The 17,967-nt window shown below is 33.1% G+C and overlaps 1 protein-coding gene across 2 annotated transcripts in view; it reads right to left on the bottom strand.

The window, feature by feature from the left end:
* The window catches only part of CADM2 (cell adhesion molecule 2), a 1,050,900-nt gene that overhangs the window by 1,003,742 nt on the left and 29,191 nt on the right, over positions 1 to 17,967 (bottom strand). The gene's annotated exons all lie outside the window — the stretch shown is intronic.

Raw genomic sequence — 17,967 nt, 5'->3', positions numbered from 1 at the left:
ATCCCACGTGCCGTGGAGCGGCGGGGCCTGTGAGCCATGGCCGCAGAGCCTGCACGTCCAGAGCCTGTGCTCTGCGTCCGGAGCCTGTGCTCTGCAACGGGAGAGGCCACGACAGCAAGAGGACCATGTACCACAAAAAAAAAAAAAAAAAAAGTAAAAATAGAGCTACCATATAATCCACTAATTTCACTCCTGGGTATATATCCAAAGAAAACAAAAATACGAATTCAAAAAGATACATGCACCCCAATGTTCATAGCATCATTATTCACAATAGCCAAGATATGGAAGCAACTTAAGTGTCCATCAACAGATGATGTGATATATATATATATATATATATATATATATATATATATATATACACATGGAATATTACTCATCCATAAAAAAGAATGAAATCCTACCATATGCAACAACATGGATGGACCTATAGGTTATTATACTTAGTGAAATAGAGAAAGAAAAATACTCTATGTTATTACTTATATATGTAATCTAAAAAAATAAAACAAACAAATGAATTAAACAAAACAGAAACAGACTTACAGATATAGAGGAGAGTGGAGAGAGGGAAGAGGGGAGGGGCAAGCTAGGGGTAGGGGATTAAGAGGTACAAACTACTGTGTATAAAATAAATAAAAAGCATACATTGTACAGCACAGGGAAATAGTCATTATTTTATAATAACTTTAAATGGAGTATAATCTATAAAAATATTGAATCAGTATGTTGTACACCCAAAAGTAGTATAATATTGTGAATCAAGTATACTTCAATAAAAAGTAAATAATGAATAAAATAAAATGCCAAATTCTGTGTAAAGCATTCCCTGAGAAAAATTTAAACTGCATCCCTTGAACATCTCCCTTCTAGTACTCATTTAAGTTTAATAATTTCTTTAATGTCTCTATTACCCATTAGACCAGGGGCTGGTTGAGAAACTTTGGACAGTGGCCCATATATGATGCTCTGTTTTTGTAAATAAAGTTTTATATTATCATAGTCACACTCATTTGCTTACATATTGTCTATAGCCTCTTTTGTATAATAATGCAAAATTAAATAGTTACCACAGAGATATAATATAACCTTAAAATAATCTCTATCTGTCCCTGTACAGAAAAAGCTTGCTGACCTCTGCACTAGAATGGAAATTCTTAAATATGATATCCTGTGCCACGTCCATCTTTGTATATCCACAATCTTGCATAATATCTGAGTAGGGGATAAAAATATTTGTTGAATGAATGGGTGGATTTTTCTGGACCATTTTCCATATTTCTTAGTATTTTATTTAAGCCCCTCTCATCTACAGAAGAAGTAATTCTGTTGGAGAAATTAAATGGTTCCAGTAACCCTAGTATACAGTTGGCACTAATTACGTACATAACAAATATGTAGAAAAATAAATTTGATTAAGCTGTCAAATCTAAGTAATATGTTATTAAACACTAATTGACAGATGAAAAATACCTGAAGGGGTATTCAAAACAGGAATATATGATGGTCAAGATGAAGTAAGATAGATTAGGTTGTCAATTTCAGAAACACTAGAGAACATACATATTCAAACAAAGTAGACAAATAAAAATAGTGGCATTAGTGGCTTCTTTTTTATATTTTATCATATAATTTTCAAAATATTATTATAATGGGTTCTCTAGAAGTATTAATAATCCTTCAATACTGACCTTCAAATATAGTGGTGAAGATGTGATTATGTTTCTCAGTGTATATATATTAGCTTGGCATGCAGGAAATATTACTGCTATCCCACACAAAGGTTGTTCAAACTGAGGTTAACCAAACCAGGCATGCTTTTCCATCCTTGACTATGTTCCTGGCATTTATCATGAAGATACATTCAGATACAGAGGTATAGGAATTGCATTCCAAAAAGTTACACTTTCAGTAATTTCAATTTTCCTCCAAACTAGAATAAATCATAAATTTAATTGTGATTAAAAAAAAATTTCCAACCATATCTCTTTTTTCTTTTTTCACATATAACTCAGGGAAGAAAAAGGGACTTTTTTGATGTTTTCCTCCAGGTTTGCAGACAAATGTCTCTGACAGTGAATGTGATCTAAGGTTCTACGGCTCAAACAGCCAGTGTAGTACCCAAAGTGCTTTCTCCACTGGGCACACACAAAATATGTTCTTTGATTGTAATCTTCAGCCTCCTTCTCTAAGACCTGTTTCTGCTCATAACTCTTTTGGGCTCAGAGTCAACTCTATGTTTGTTTTAAGCAAAGAGAATTCCTTAAAGCTGCATGCGAGGTTGATCTGCTGGCTGCTTTGATTTCTCAGCTATCCAGCTATGCCACATTGTTTGCATCTGTGTTTAAGTAAGACTTAAAAGCATTTCTCTTCCTGTGACTGTTTGCAATTACTTCTGCTGGTCATACATCTATACATACTAGTAGGAGAGCATTCTCTTTGGTATTTATTAATAGAGCAGCAATTAGAATTAATATTAGAGTCCTACTCAGTGAAAATGCCATAAGAAAAAAATTAATGGCAGAGTCATAAATGTATCCCATTTTAAGTTGACAAATTAAAGATTTGTGGCTTAACCACTCAGAGTTGGCAACTGAAAAACAAAACATATAATTCCATTAAGAAAGCCATAACAATAGCACCCACATACAGGTCCTAATCCAAATCAGATCAATGAATACCAGATAGTTAGATAGCTAGATAGCTTGATAGATACACACACAATAAAATGTTTATTAGAACTTAGAATCATCTACTTCTTGGTAAAATAACTCATGTTATACGATCTCTGGACTTCATATTCCTAGAGGATGCTGCTGCCTCACCATGATAAATACATAAAATGCTGTTATTCTAATTGTCCAGTGGATTTGTCCTGATTTATCTCCCCAAAGTTTTGTCTTCCTGTCTGTGACCATGGTGTAAACAGATGACATTAAAAAAAGAACTAGGGGAAAAAATTTTCCCAGCAGTGTATATAGTGAAGTCAAAGGTCTACTCTGTCCACTGAATGTAGTGAAGCTAAAATATTGTGATTTTAATTCCATCAGCCATACATTTGTCTATGGCTACTTTCTGGCTACAACAGCCATGTTGGGTAGTTTCAGCAGAGACCGTAAGGCCAGGAAGCCTAAAGATCCCTTGAGGAAAAGTTTGAAAACTGCTTTTCCAGAATATTGGAATCTCAGACAATGGTCTCAGACCAAAAGTTCTGCTCTCTGATTAACCAAGGTCACTGGAAGTTAAAGTAGTCCAGATATTTATTCCTGGGACTATAAATTTAACACTGACACAGAATGTTGTTTCTTATGACATTAGACTGACACCTTTTCTGAGCTTGAGACCACAGCACTTAACTGCCCACTGTTCATTTCAGCTTGGACATACCAAGTCATCAAATTCTCTTCCTCTTCCCAGACATTAATCTTAACCATCCTCTAGTCATTCCTCCAAATTGCAGCCACAGAAAGCTCCGAGGAGACAAAATTGACATGAATGTCTTACAACTGCTTAAAATCTGCAAGCACCATCCCATATATTGTAAAACAAAATCAAACTACTTAACATGGCTTAAAATAATCTTCATGAGATGGATCAAATCTTGGATCCAACTTATTAACAAACTTGCTACCTGAAAGTCCTCTCGTGCTTCAGGGCCTTCAAGTAGTAGCCCATCTTCTCAACCTTTGTCTGGCTAAAGGCTCAGTCAAAGCGCCAGCTCAGATATTATTCTACCAGAAAATGTACTAAATTTACCCTGACCCCAACCTAGATTAGGCATCCCACATATGTGCTCAGAAGCGCTTAGCAACCCTGTCATGCTAGTATAAACTTACACTGGAATCATTTTATTTACTTTTTTCAATGATGTACCTAAAAGGTAAGCTTCTTAAGGGCAGGGCCTTATTTTATTTTAATTTCCAGTTTCTGAGTTCTTAAAACAACAACAAAAAAGTACTTCTTGAATACTTAATGAGCAGAGAGTACTGAGTCTGCTTTGGTGAGACACAAGAGCCTAGTGTAAAATAATTCTAGCAAATGATGTGTAGAATGAGAAAAAGCTATTTTTGTGATATGTGTGCTAATTAACAAAAGCTTCTTTGGCTTCCCTCATCTAAAACCAAAACTCTAAATAGTTTGGGCCTTTTTTTGTTTTAAATGTGAATAAAACAATGACCACCTGAAAAAATAATCCTAACTTTTTCATATTATCAGCAATCAATAATTCAATTATATAAGATATGGTGTTACCACAACACTATTTTGTGGAAAAAGGGCAACTGGCAACTTCACTACTTCTTAAAATGTTTATGAAGTGAAAAAAAAAATTATCCTACCTGCAAACATTATTAATATGGGTACTAGAGAGCTCTACTTTTATAACTTAGAAGCTATAATTACAGTTTACACATTCAAATTAGCTTATTATCTACATTTTACAGATGAGGAAACATACATACACAGGTAAATTAAACCATCTTTTTCAAGGCCATAAGGTAAGTAATAAAATTTTAAATGCATAAAGTCTCATCTCCTTTCCAGGGCTAATGCTTAAAATTAGGATTTTAGTCATCATAGTTTCCTTATAAAGTTTTCAACAGTAAGGTAAGAGCTATTTGTATAACAATACACCAAAGAATTCCCTGGGAGTCCTTTATTATTGCACAAAACTCTGTAAGAAATGTGTACATCACAGCAGAAAAATCACAAAAACCAATTTTTTTAGTCTAAGTAGTCACATTTATAACAGACTGTTAATAGTAAAACTTGCTCACTCTAACAGCCTAACAGATTACAACAAAAGACTTTGCTTCCAAAAATAGATTCCATTTTGCTGTCTGATCAGTATCTTTCACCAAATATGGTGAATTCTGTATCTTAGCCATCTAATATTTTTAATGCTTCCAGTTACTTTTCTAGCTTTTCCACAGAATTTCTAGCCACATAAGTTGTAACACCTTTGAAAAAAGCATCCCATCTTTGGAAACAATCAAGTAACAATAGATCATTGTGGCAAAACATATTATTTACTTCTTAACAAGGAATGATCTAAAACAAGTTTTTCTTAACTCAGAAGTCATGTCATTCTATACCAAATAAAATGAGAATAAAGATGAACTGGGACTGGGAAGAATCATTTTAATGAAAAATTAGAATAGCCTTTTTAATATCTGGCCTTTTAATTTCTAGCCACCAAGAGTTATAACAGGTACACCTTTCTAATGGTGAAGGTTCTCCAAGGAAAGCCAGATAAAAGGCATTTCTTAGAAATTCTGCTAAATGACTCTGCAGACAGACACTTTGAACTTCAACCTGTTCGCTGGCTCATTGTTTGAACACCAAAGTTGTAAACGAAGAAAAAGCAAAAACAAAAATGGGAAGTATATACTCCAGAAAATTGTTCTCTAAATAACCTGTAGTTCTAAAAACACAGGATTTTTTAAAAAGATATCTGAAAATTGGTCAGTCTCTGCTTCTTTTGAATGAATCCATATGCTTTCACAATATGTTTGCTTCTGGTTGTGAAGGACAGTAAAATGAAACAGACTCTAATTCTGATCTTTGTAACACTGACTTTAACATGATCAAGAGCCTAGGATATTCCTCTTTGCTGTCACTCACTGACAGAAATGTATGTAATACTGCACAGCAGGAGGTGCAACCTTGAAAAACACCAAGGGACATAACAGTAAAGCACCACAGAAGTAAAGGACAAGTATCCCTGGGGGGAAGAACAGAATACGTGTATAGCAGAGACAGAGGAAAACAGGGCAAAGAACATGGCCAGAAAAGATACCATTGATAGATATAATTATTAGGGCAGAAGTTCACCAAAAATATTTATAAATGAAATTAGATTAATATAAATATCAGATTGAGCAAAGCATGCTAAGGAAAAAGAACTTATGATCCTAACAACGGAATGTACACTCCTAATGCAGAATGAAATTTTAAGAGTATTGGTTTACCTAACAAATACTTATTAATCAAAGAAGTCACCTTAATTCTCTTGATTAGATTATAGTACCAGCAAAATATTTAGCAGTTTTGATTCAGCTGAGTGCTTCTGCCGATGTTATAAGATATTTGAAAGTATTTATTTCAGATTGGGGTATACCTGTCTAGGGGAGGGTGGGTGCTACAGACTGAAAGTTTGTGCTCCTAAAATTTATGTGTTGTAGCCTAATCCCAAAGTGATGGTATTTTCAGTTTGGGCCTTTGGGATTAGGGTGATTAGGTCACCAGGATAAAGCCCTCATGAATGGGGTTGTGATTATTACAAGACATATAAATCCAAATAGATCCTTAAGAGTTCTTTTTTTATCCACCTCAATTTGTTCATTAAATTTTAAAAGTCCAAGGACAGATTACCTAAGTTAATATGGTTGTAACAATAAGAATATCCACAATACCTATTCTGTGGGCAGAAGGTAGAGAAAAGTGCATTGACCATGAAAAATTGCACAATGGTATGAAGTTAATCCTTTGTAAGACCAAATTTTATTAGTGAAGGCACTTACTTTGTTTCCCTGTTGGTAATGTCATCAGAATGGCTAACTATGGTACAGTATATATATACTTATATACATATATATGTATATAAATATATATGTATGTAGTATGAACACATACAGTTACACAAACCTTTTTGTGTGTAATCGTGTGTGTGTGTGTGTGTGTGTGTGTGTGTGTGTGCGTTTTCAAAAAAAAGCATTTGGACAAAGCAACTGAAGATAGATACAAAAACTGAATTTGTATCAGTACATTTATTTTTTGAATATTGAAACAAAAGTCATATTCACCCACGGTAGAAAGCTTTAAAACTTTGTGATTTAGACTCTCCTGTTTAGTTTTTATTCTCTTATTCAACAATTTGAATGAAGGCACAGAAAACAAAAGAAGTATTAAGAAATCTTTAGGAGACAGTTCACTTAGAAAAACATCAGCATATTAGCAAACTTGAATTTCTAAAGTATTTTTTATGTGAACAAAGAAAAGGACTTATGCTCTATACCTTTAAAAGATGAGAAGTAGAAGCAACTGGTACAGGTTATATTAAAACAATCAAAAGTCATAATCAGTGCCTGTGTAATTTATAGGGTCCCAATCGTGGTAAATGTTAGAGCTTAAATCTGATGTTGATTCTTCAGAGATAGTTTACAGGAAATTTCTATATGCTATGGTAATTTGAACTAGTTAACTCCAAAGATTACTTCCAACTTAAAAATGTTATAATTATGTTCTGGAATTCATTATAGACACAAATACATTTCAAAAAACCATTCTGATTGACAACATATGGTACAGTAGATCCTCATTATACCCAGATTCCATAATTTGAAAATTTACCCACTCCCTAAAACGTATTTGTAACCGTAAAATTGATACTTGCAATGCTTTCAGGGTCATTTGTGGACATGTGCAGAACAACAAAAAAATTCAGTTGCCTCACATGTTCCCAGATGAGGTTGCCTTCTGGTTTTAGCTTTCATACTCTAAAAAATGTCCTTTTCAAGGTCTATTTAGTGCCACTTTTGTAATTTTGTTTTTTCATTCTTTAAAATGGTCCCAAGCACTGTACTGAAGTGCTATCTAGGTTCCTAAGCACAAGAAGGTGGGGATGTGCCTTAGGAAAAAAAATACGTGTTAGGTAAGCTTTGTTGAGGCATGAGTTGTGGAGCTGTTGGCCATGAGTTTAACGTCAATGAATCAACAATATATATTAAATGTAGTGCCTTCAAACAGAAATACACATAAACGAGGTTACGTATTGATCCATTGACAAAAATGTTGCGACAAGAGACTCACAGGAATTGCCCCGAATTTTTCCAAGTAGCAAGGGTTCAGCGTTCACAAAATCAGTGTTCCAGATACGTCAGAGAACACAACTACTGCAAATAATGAGAATAGACTATTTCCCTACATGAAGCTAATATTGAACATATAAATCTCTCCAAAGGTGTTTGCAGTTAGGAAGTGGAAATCACCTAGGTTAAAATTAGCTTCACAAATGAATACCTTATGGCTCGGTATTCCTAGTTCGTACTTTGTGAACCAGTGATAAATGTAATCACCTTTAGGGAAAGTTTGCTAGCTCTGTGATGTAAAATCTTGCCATACTCCAGGTATACATGTAACTTTCTATGTCTCGTCCTCACTCTCACAATATGAGATCAAATACCTGGGGAACTAGAGACATTGTTGTAACATGTATTTTCTTTTAGCATTTACATCTTTATAGTGAAAGCTATAACCATCAGTCAACCAGGTGGCTGTTTATTAGTGCCAAACTGAGATCAGTAAATCTGAGCCTCTGGCTGCCTGCCCCTGATCACAGAGGAAAACATGCACTGCTCTGTTCTGTTCCTGGAAACCTCCCAGCCAAACTTTTTACATGGCTGTTATGAAGGCTGAGAAATCCAAAGAATTGCTAAGCAACTCTTAGAGTTATTAAGTTGCTCAAAACTTACTGTAAATACTTACAGAGCTGCAAGCTAGTCCAATCCACACTCTTGCTCAATTATAAACAACATTAAATAATAAAATTTCACAGTTTGCAATAGATCGATAGTCGTATAACTTCTGAGATTTGTTCCTCAGTATCTGTCCCTGTTGTTAAACATTTTCCTTCAGTCCTGTACTTCAAGTATTAAAAAGGGGACATCATGATCTTAAAATTATGGCTCCAGAAAACATATTTGCTATAGTAAAACTGGAAGAAAAATCTTTTATTAATTTAAACTAGGGGTTGAAAATATGAACACAAGATTATCTTTAAGTTTATAAAGATATGCTAATAGAAAGATAACTTTTGGAAGATCATGATATGTGACCAGGTTTCACAAAATAATTTCCTTCATTTGATTATCTGAGCCTCATAAAAAAAAATCTTACTGTACCTGAAGTAGATTGAAAATAAACTTTTATGAAAAACAACAGATAAGGAAGGCTTAGTTAGATGCAGTTTTTATTGTGAAATCTACATATTGCCTTTTCCTATCAAGCACAAATTAAGAAGATGCAGCCCACTTGCAAAGACACAGAGCCCCCAAAAAATCAAGTGAAAGGACCCCTTGCAATTTTACATGAGGAAAAATTAACTTCACAGTCAAATAACATGAGGTTCATCAGGATGACAAGCAAGAAAATGAGTTTCAGAATATTCTTTCCTCAATAATCAGCAACAGCTTTCTCATATTGAGAGTGCCACTAACTTTAAACTTTTCTTGGATTATCAAATGAAAATGAACCCAGTATCACCCATTTCATTATAATCTAAGAGAACCATGTTGTTGGTTTGGGTTTTTTTTTTTTTTTTGCTGTACGCGGGCCTCTCACTGCTGTGGCCTCTCCCATTGCGGAGCACAGGCTCCGGACGCGCAGGCGCTCAGCGGCCATGGCTCACTGGCCCAGCCGCTCCACGGCATGTGGGATCTTCCCGGACCGGGACACGAACCCGTGTCCCCTGCATCGGCAGGCGGACTCTCAACCACTGTGCCACCAGGGAAGCCTGGGTTTTTTTTTGTTTTGTTTTGTTTTTAATTTTCATTTCAATGTATCAACCTGGAGAGTTTTATATACATGTATGTATATATATATATATATATATATATACACACATGTGTGTGTATATATATATATATATACGTGTGTGTGTATATATATATATATATATATATACACACAACTTACAGTAAGTTTTGAGTATTGCAACTATATATATATATATCAAGTCAAAGTTGATATGTTGAAATGAAATATATATATATATGTAAGATTGATAGCATTTAAAACCATAAAAGGAAATAAATACAAGAATAAATGTCATTAACCTCCAGATATTACCAAACAAATATGTAAAATAAGTATAAAATCAAAACAACATATGGAAGAGAAAAACACTTATTTAAAATCATTTTTACTTTACCTTCCCTTTTCTTAAGAAATAGCCAATATTTTTCTCTAAATTCACAAGCAATGAGAAAAATAAGTTTATGTTTTTTACATTGTAAAATTCTCTCTCTGGCTTTTAAATAAATTCTAAAAAGAAACAGACGATTCTTTGTATTTCAGATAATATAGAAACTAATGGGAAAATCAGTCCAAAATTTAAGATATTTGTTAATTCAGCAAGATTTAGAGTCACACTCATCCAAAAATGCATCACATGAATCTCGGGATGACAATGAGTGTGACATTGTTTACCACAGAAAATGATTCCAAACATGAGCACATATGTTTCAACTCAGTACAAGATGTGGAAGCCCTTTCCAGGAGGCAGTAAAATAATTTCAAGTTTTCTTGGACAAGAGAAGATAACTGACATAAAGTATCTTCTAAATACTGTTGAGATAAAGAGAATTTTTAAATGACATTTTTAAAATCCGATCCTGAGGCAGGGCAGAGTTCTGCTACATAGTTATGAAACAGAATCAGGCTGTGATCCAAATGATGCTTATGACAACCACTCACTGTCTGTAGGAGATGTAGAGGTTGAAAAACAGTTAATAATACTTTTTTCAATGTCTTTTAATAAGAGTATCATGTAAACATTTTCTTGAAGTTAATTGTTCCCCTCTATTTTCTTTCCATCTCAGTTCAATATATTTGTAAGAAATCCTTGAGCACCATAGGTTTATTCAAACTCTGGAGTGAAACAGATCCAAAGGACATCACTAGAGTATTTTCAATGATGCTGACTTTGTAAATTATGTTGTCAATTTAAAAGAGTGATTAAAGAGTGATAACAGACAAGTAGGTTATATTGTAAAATTCCTGGACAAAGGAAAAGAAAGCTATACAAAATGCAAAGCATACAAGACATGGATAAAATACAAAAAGCATGGTTTGAATTAATAAGGGAAAATGCATAATAATTTTTACTATTAAAGCAATTGAATGAGTGATCTAGCTTTTTTAAAAATACAAAAAAGTAAAGCAATGTAAATAAATAAAGCTGTCAAAAATACTGTTTTTTTCATAGTCAGTCTAATTAAGACCAGTCCAGAATAGTTGAAAAGATAGTATGTATGTACTATAATAAAGTCCTTTTTATACAGGTAAATTAACTGTAAGGTGAAGCGTGGATTATGGGAATTAAGCACAGTAATATTTGTGAGTTGCATCATTATTTCCTCATAACCATACTTTAAACATTAATGAGGTAATTTAACTTAATTTTAAAAACCTGTAATTTACTATTACTCTAATGAGTAGAAAACAAGTTTTGTACCCAATTTATATTTTGAGTACAAAGATGCTTCACTTTTTTTTCAAACCTGTATTATTTTTTAATTTAAATAAATTTGGTGTTATCCACAATTCCTCTGAAACCTTGGACACATAAAGTGAACAGTATCACCAGGGAGCAGGTCTGGGAAGGTAGACACATCAGATTTTGCTTGAGCTGAAAGATCCTGTACATGTATCTGCTCACATCTCTAATAGTTAACTGAGACAATAGGTTACAGACTCTTATGTCGCTGGGGCTTTTTATCAGTTTTCTCAATTTCCTCCAAGTGACGAAAAACCTATCACTTGATCAGTCCAAGGACAAATACCAAAAATCAGAACTCTCATCATAGAATAAACCAGGATTATTAATTAGGCATTTGTTCTACACACCTCTGAACTTTCAGCAATCTTTGACCAACTTTAAATAATCTAGGTTCTTCTATGGAGAAATGAATTCCCACACGTGCTTAAAAGTCAGTTGTGGAAACAAGAAGCCAGAGGAATGGTCAAAATTCTCAATCACGGAAGGAAGTAGTATATTAATCTCTTTTATGGACCAAGTATGTAGATAAGTGTTAGGTATAATCCCCAACAACTGCTTGCAGAATGTATTATTATCCCCTTTTATAGATGAAGAAACTGAGGTTTGGAAAGATTAAGCAACTTCCCTAAATTTACCCATAGGTAGGATTCAAACTCAGGTGTCCTCTAAACCAAATTTAAGTTTCTTTGTACTACAGTGCAGTCACATCTGAATTAAGTAAACCTCAACTATTGCAAATTCTCTTAATTCACATATTTTGAAATTATATTAATTCCAGAAATTATAAAACTTGATAAGGATCACATAATCTCAAAGTTGGTAGACTAAATCAATTAATCATAAACTGTGATTGCTATTTCCACATTAGCTGGTTAACAAATGTATTTGCTATCCTCCAAAGGGATCAGTTTTAAATTATATTAGTTTGAAATTATAGCAGGTCTTCAGCAACAAAGCACTCTTATAGAATGTCACCAACCCACATATCATGCTGCCTCAACTATTTTAGATAAAATTAGCTTCTAATAGTTGTTTGCTCTCCTTACATAGAAAGATTCTTTTAAATGTCTCAAGGGAATGAATGTGTGAGGATGGACTAACCCTTATATATTCTAAATTAGTTAAAACTAGTTTTTGATATATCCAGCAATAATAAAATTTATTTTAAAATAGTTTATTAAATCATTCTCTACACATTTTGATGTTATGCTAATGTTAAGGGAAGAAAACAGGACATCATATTGTATGTAATATATGATCTCAACAAGACCAAAAAGCAGTTAAAAAAAGACTGAAAGGAAATGCTCTAAATTTTCTGTCTAAGTTATAGGGTTTAGGGGAATTTTAACTACCTTCCTACTTATATAAAGACAGAAATATTAACTAAAATCTTAATGAGTGATCACATATGCATCAATGCTGTCTTTATCATTTGCAAATGTTGAGGTTTGTATAAATAGAGCCTAAATGTATTTTTTCAAAATATCAGCAAAAACCATAACTAATTAAACTACTCTTGTCATAACATGTACAATATTGACACTTGAAATAAGGGAACTTCAAAAATTGGCGAAAATATATTTATTACGATGTATTTATACTGATCTTGGCAGGCATTCTTCAAACTTAGAGAGTTAAAGTGGAAATGTGATGTCTGTACCAAGTTCCTTCAAAAATATTACATACTCTAATATAGTGTGCATGACAAGCCTGAGGTGTTGAAGGGAAGCCATCTGAATTATCTGAGCACAACAAAAGACATCTGGGAAATTACATAACAACTGAAACATCCTATTCACATTTTCTGGAATCTCATAATGCTGAAAGGATGTTCGGCAGGTCCCAAACTTACACTAATTTGCAAGGTTTTGAACAAATATAACAATTTCAAAGAATAGGTTCTATATGGTGGGAGTGTAAAAAACAAAATATGATTTTAACAGAAGAAAAAGAACTTTAACCTAAATTTTGTTACTTTTGTGTAACTCCTATTACAACATTAATATTTAGTGTCATATTAAGGTGCATTTAGAGATAATAGCAGGAAACAAGGGTCATAGTTCATTCTTTGTTCTGGTTCCTAAGGCTTCCAAGCATGGAATGAGCAAATAAAACAACCTAACTTCTTTTAGAACATTGCTGAAAGGAAAATGAGAGTTCACATCAGCCAGTGTGCTTCTGCTAATGGCTTTCAGATTTTCACTTCAGGAAGTTGGAGTCAAGGTATTTTCTGTGGAAAACCCACACCTTTATGACTTCTTGCTCTTCCTTCCCTAAATGGTGAACTACTGATCATCAGTGTGCAGTTCAAAACCTACCCTTTAAAGCTGACACTGTGACAGTCACAACTAGGACCTGCAGTAAGTTGATCTTAACTATTACCACCACTTTTTCTCCCACAGTCAGTACTATCTCTTTTCTCCCGGTGTTCCTTTTTCCTTGTCCAGAAAACTACTCCAAATGATTTGGGAGCCAGCAGTGCTTTTAATCATTAAGGTGGCTCCTGTTACCTGATCATACCAGTGGGTGTCAAAATATTAGTTACTACTTGAGATCCTGAAGATTACTGTAGTGGACTATGGTAGACAGGCACATTCCTATCTCTCTTTCGGTAACAACTGTCCCCACCTTCTTCTGGGAATATCTTCTCCAACTCTGCATTCCTGCTGGGGCTAGAAGTAGTGGTAGAATATTGAACCAGCCTGGGCTAATGATAAGACTCCCTAGTTTTATGTGCCAGTTCCTGTCTTCTCTCTGAAGCTGGTTTGTTTTCGGTTTTGTAAGAGCTGAAATTACTAGAGTTACTTAGATTACTAAACCATACATCAAGGGTTACAACATTCAATATCTAATCTAAATATGGGAATCAACCTTAATGTTGGGGCATGACATTCACTACCTGAAAAGGCTGCTTCTCTCTACCTCCACCTCTTGCACAAATTCTCATATTCACTAAACCTGTGAGTGTAGGTTTTAGTTTTTGTTTTTATTTTGTTTTGCCACTTTTGAAATATTAGTGACCACTGTATTGGAATTGTGGGTCTCTGACAGCAGAGTTAGTCTTACTGATTAGCAGCTGCCTTTATAATATGACCTGAAGTACAAAAAGTCCCTAATTATGTGGCTCAATCCAGAAACCAAAGAGACTAATAATTTTACTAAAGATCCATTTCTGTATGTTAAGCAGCATTTTCTAAAGACTTCATTTTTAATGTAAATTCTATAAATGAATCTAAAATATTAAGACTATTATTTTTCCTACAATTTGTGATTGATATTTTTTAATCAAATTGCTTTGTATATTAAGAGAGATCATGAAACCTTTGAAGAAACAAAGAGCCATTCAGAAAGTTAAAAAATACCAGAAATACACTCTGCCATTTCACAGTTTTGCCTCCAGCTCATTTGCAGGATAAGCCTAATATGTAGGCTGCAACATAGGAAGTATTAGATCTAGAATATGGGTCAAGTTCCAGAATGGCCCTGTGGTCCAGTGAATATTTCACTACAATTCACAGCCCCACATAGAGTTATAACTTCTTAAGTAAAAAACAGACCCTGAAAGATCTCTGTAGATATCTGAAATACTGGAGAGTAGAGGCCATGAGGCTAACGTAGATGCAAAACTACAAAACAGTTTAGAAATAAAATGAACAAACCTGGTGGGCCAGGGATTATCTTGGAATAATTCATTTTGGCTCATCCAACAGGGTGAAAGTCAGTAAAAAATAGGTCTAATGTGTTCCTTTTGGCATTTACCAAAACGGGAAGTTAAAGAGTTGTAACCCATTACACATGTCTATATATTATTTTACCTTATTTCTCAAATAAAACAATAAAAAGAAATCAAACAGCATTTATAAAATACCTAATCAGGGAATTCTTTAGTGGCCCTGTAGTTAGGACTCACTGGTTTCACTGCCGTGGGCCCAGGTTCGATCCCTGGTCAGGGAACTAAGATCCCACAAGCCGCACAGCCAAAAATAAATAAAATAAAATAAAATAAAATACCTAATCAGTACAGTGTCAGATGCTTTTCATCTTTGTGATTAGCTGTCTAATAAGACAGAGCTGAGAATCTGTAAGCTTATATAAGTTAATGAGTGATTTTTTTTCGGCATTTGATTTTTCTCTTTGAACAGAGAATCAAGTTGGAAAAGTAACTGTATAAGGAATGTTAGACTAAGAGTAAATTACAAACGGCTTTGATACCTATGAAGAGATACCTCCAAAGAGATACCTCCTCCAATTCATTTTCATTAAACATATAATCAAAAATTATAAAATTTATCTTTAATATTGAAAAAATAATTTTAATAAATGAACAAAGCATGTAGCTTCTTTGTCATTCGAGGGCAAAATGAAGGCACTTTTTTTTTTTAATACTACTACAGGAATAAGCCAATTAAAATCATAAATTGATTTTTTTTAATGCAGGAAAGAAATCAATTTTTTAATTATTTTAAAATCAATGTTTTATACTTTAATATTGAAATATATTATAAATTTTGTTATATTCCAGTATTGTAGCTACTTTAGAATTAATCAAAACAGCACTTTCAAAGTAAAAAAATAATAATAATAATTCTATAAAATTGTATTGGATGAAGTGCTCAATTAAAAATAATATATAAATCATTTCAGTAAAATGTTTTATTTAATTACCTAAAATACCAAGAAAGTCAGACAAGACTTTTAGAGGTCATTTTAATATATTATAAATGTGCTTAGTCTTTAGGGACAATTATACAGATACTCATTTACATGAAACCTTCCTGTTAGTGGATAGAACTATATTCTTGAAATCCATACCCTCTCATGTTTTATTAAATATAATGAGATTATTAAATATTGAATACTTCCTCCAATAGAATATTGTAAGAATATGTAATATTCAGTGAATTAAGTATTGCACTTAAGTACTCATCAACTGTCTTTATAAGAATCTGTAACCCTATTAAATTTTGTTCTTAATTTATTTCTTCTATTTTTAAATAACTAAGCTTTCTTCTTTCTTTTATTGCCCTTTTATAGTGTTTCTTTAAAAACAGGTAGGTATAGAAATGATGAATGGCTTAGGGAAGAAAATAGTCATAATACTTAAAATTTATAGAAATCTTACCATGCGACAGGCACGGTGCTAAGTTAAAAAATTTATTTCAGTTAGTTCTCACGTTAACGCTATGAGGTAGAGTCCTATTAAACCCAACCTCACAACATTAAAGATGAAGAAACTAAGATATATACACAAAATCTTATGCAATTTAGTGGGAAGCAGCTAAGCTATTAGGAGATTTAATTTTGACTAAAATTTAGAAATTGACAATTAAGAAGATATGAGTTTTTATAATATACATTAGCTAAACAAGTATTTGTAAATACATGAAAATAAACACTACAGAAAAGCTTAAAAAGAAAACATACTTTCCTAGAACACAAGATGAAACTTTAAGTCATCTATCCATTACCAACAACAGAGATAGTTTGCCCATTACAAATGCATCAAACAGCTATCAATTGTTTGCAGACTATATTAATTTTAATTGTTATTAATTGTTTAATTGTTAGTGGCTTATCTATTTAAACAAATACATATTTTAAAATGTGAACCTGCATTAGAAAACTAATGCAGGCTTAAAGTCAACTACAATGAAGCCTGTCCCAAAAGGCAAACCAACTGAAGGGATTTAAATTCTAGGTGAAAATTCTATGGAATATTTTGACCAATTTTGTTTCAAATTATTAAGAATAAATTATTTTAAAAATCTACACAGAGATAACTATATTTAAAAATTTAACAGAGATAACTAAATTTTAAAGCCACAAGAGACTTCAGATATGTTACAATAGATCTACTTCTTTTTCACATGAAGAAACTACATTTGGCCTCCAAGCTTGTGTAAATAGGAATTCTACATTAGCCAGGAATGGCACCTTAACCAAGACACTGTACTGCCTCTACTTTGTCTTTTGTTCCTGTCTATATCCCCAAACCTAGAGCTATATCTAGAACCTAGCAGGTGTTCAATACACATTTTCTAAATTAATTATTTTTTAAAAATCACAAATATTTGAGGTACAACAGTTTAAGCAGAGTACAGCTCGGTGCAGTAGATGGAGAGATAAACTAACTGCATCCTTTATTTAAGTAAGGGAACAATTTATAGATAATATAGGATTTCAAGATTGAATTTAAAGATGGACGAAAGGGTTACTGAGTTAAAAGTAGCATAACCAACATGTCCAAAGCTTACTAAAATGTTGAATCAAAGGAGTTATGTGTTCAAATTAATTCAGTTGAACATAAATTTGACTGAGTAATAGAGAGATAAATAAGACAAAAGCTAAAGAAAAGTAGGTGTTCAAAGATGGCAAATGAGGATTTTAAAGCAAAAGAACCTAAGACAAACTGTAAAATAATATTGTGTGATCCTAAGAATGTAATCAAAGTGAAAAGAGTTAAATTTATATGATGGAAACAAAATTTTACTAAAAATGTACTAAATGTTGGGACTGTGCAAGGTGTTAAGGATGGAGCAATGAACAAAACAGCTAAAAACCCTGGTCCTTAATGGGATTATAAAAAGACAAGTGTTCTATAACTAAGAATTTGCAAAAATAACACAGGTGAGCACTGGCTAGAATTGGCATCCTTGGTACATTGGCCTAAGGCCAATGTACCAAGG

This window comes from Monodon monoceros, unplaced genomic scaffold (assembly GCF_005190385.1).
Source record: "Monodon monoceros isolate NGI ecotype Baffin Bay Population unplaced genomic scaffold, NGI_Narwhal_1 Super_Scaffold_11, whole genome shotgun sequence".
Taxonomy (NCBI): Eukaryota; Metazoa; Chordata; class Mammalia; order Artiodactyla; family Monodontidae; genus Monodon; species Monodon monoceros.
Note: the sequence above shows the minus strand (reverse complement) of the source record. Positions and strands in the feature narration are given on the sequence as shown.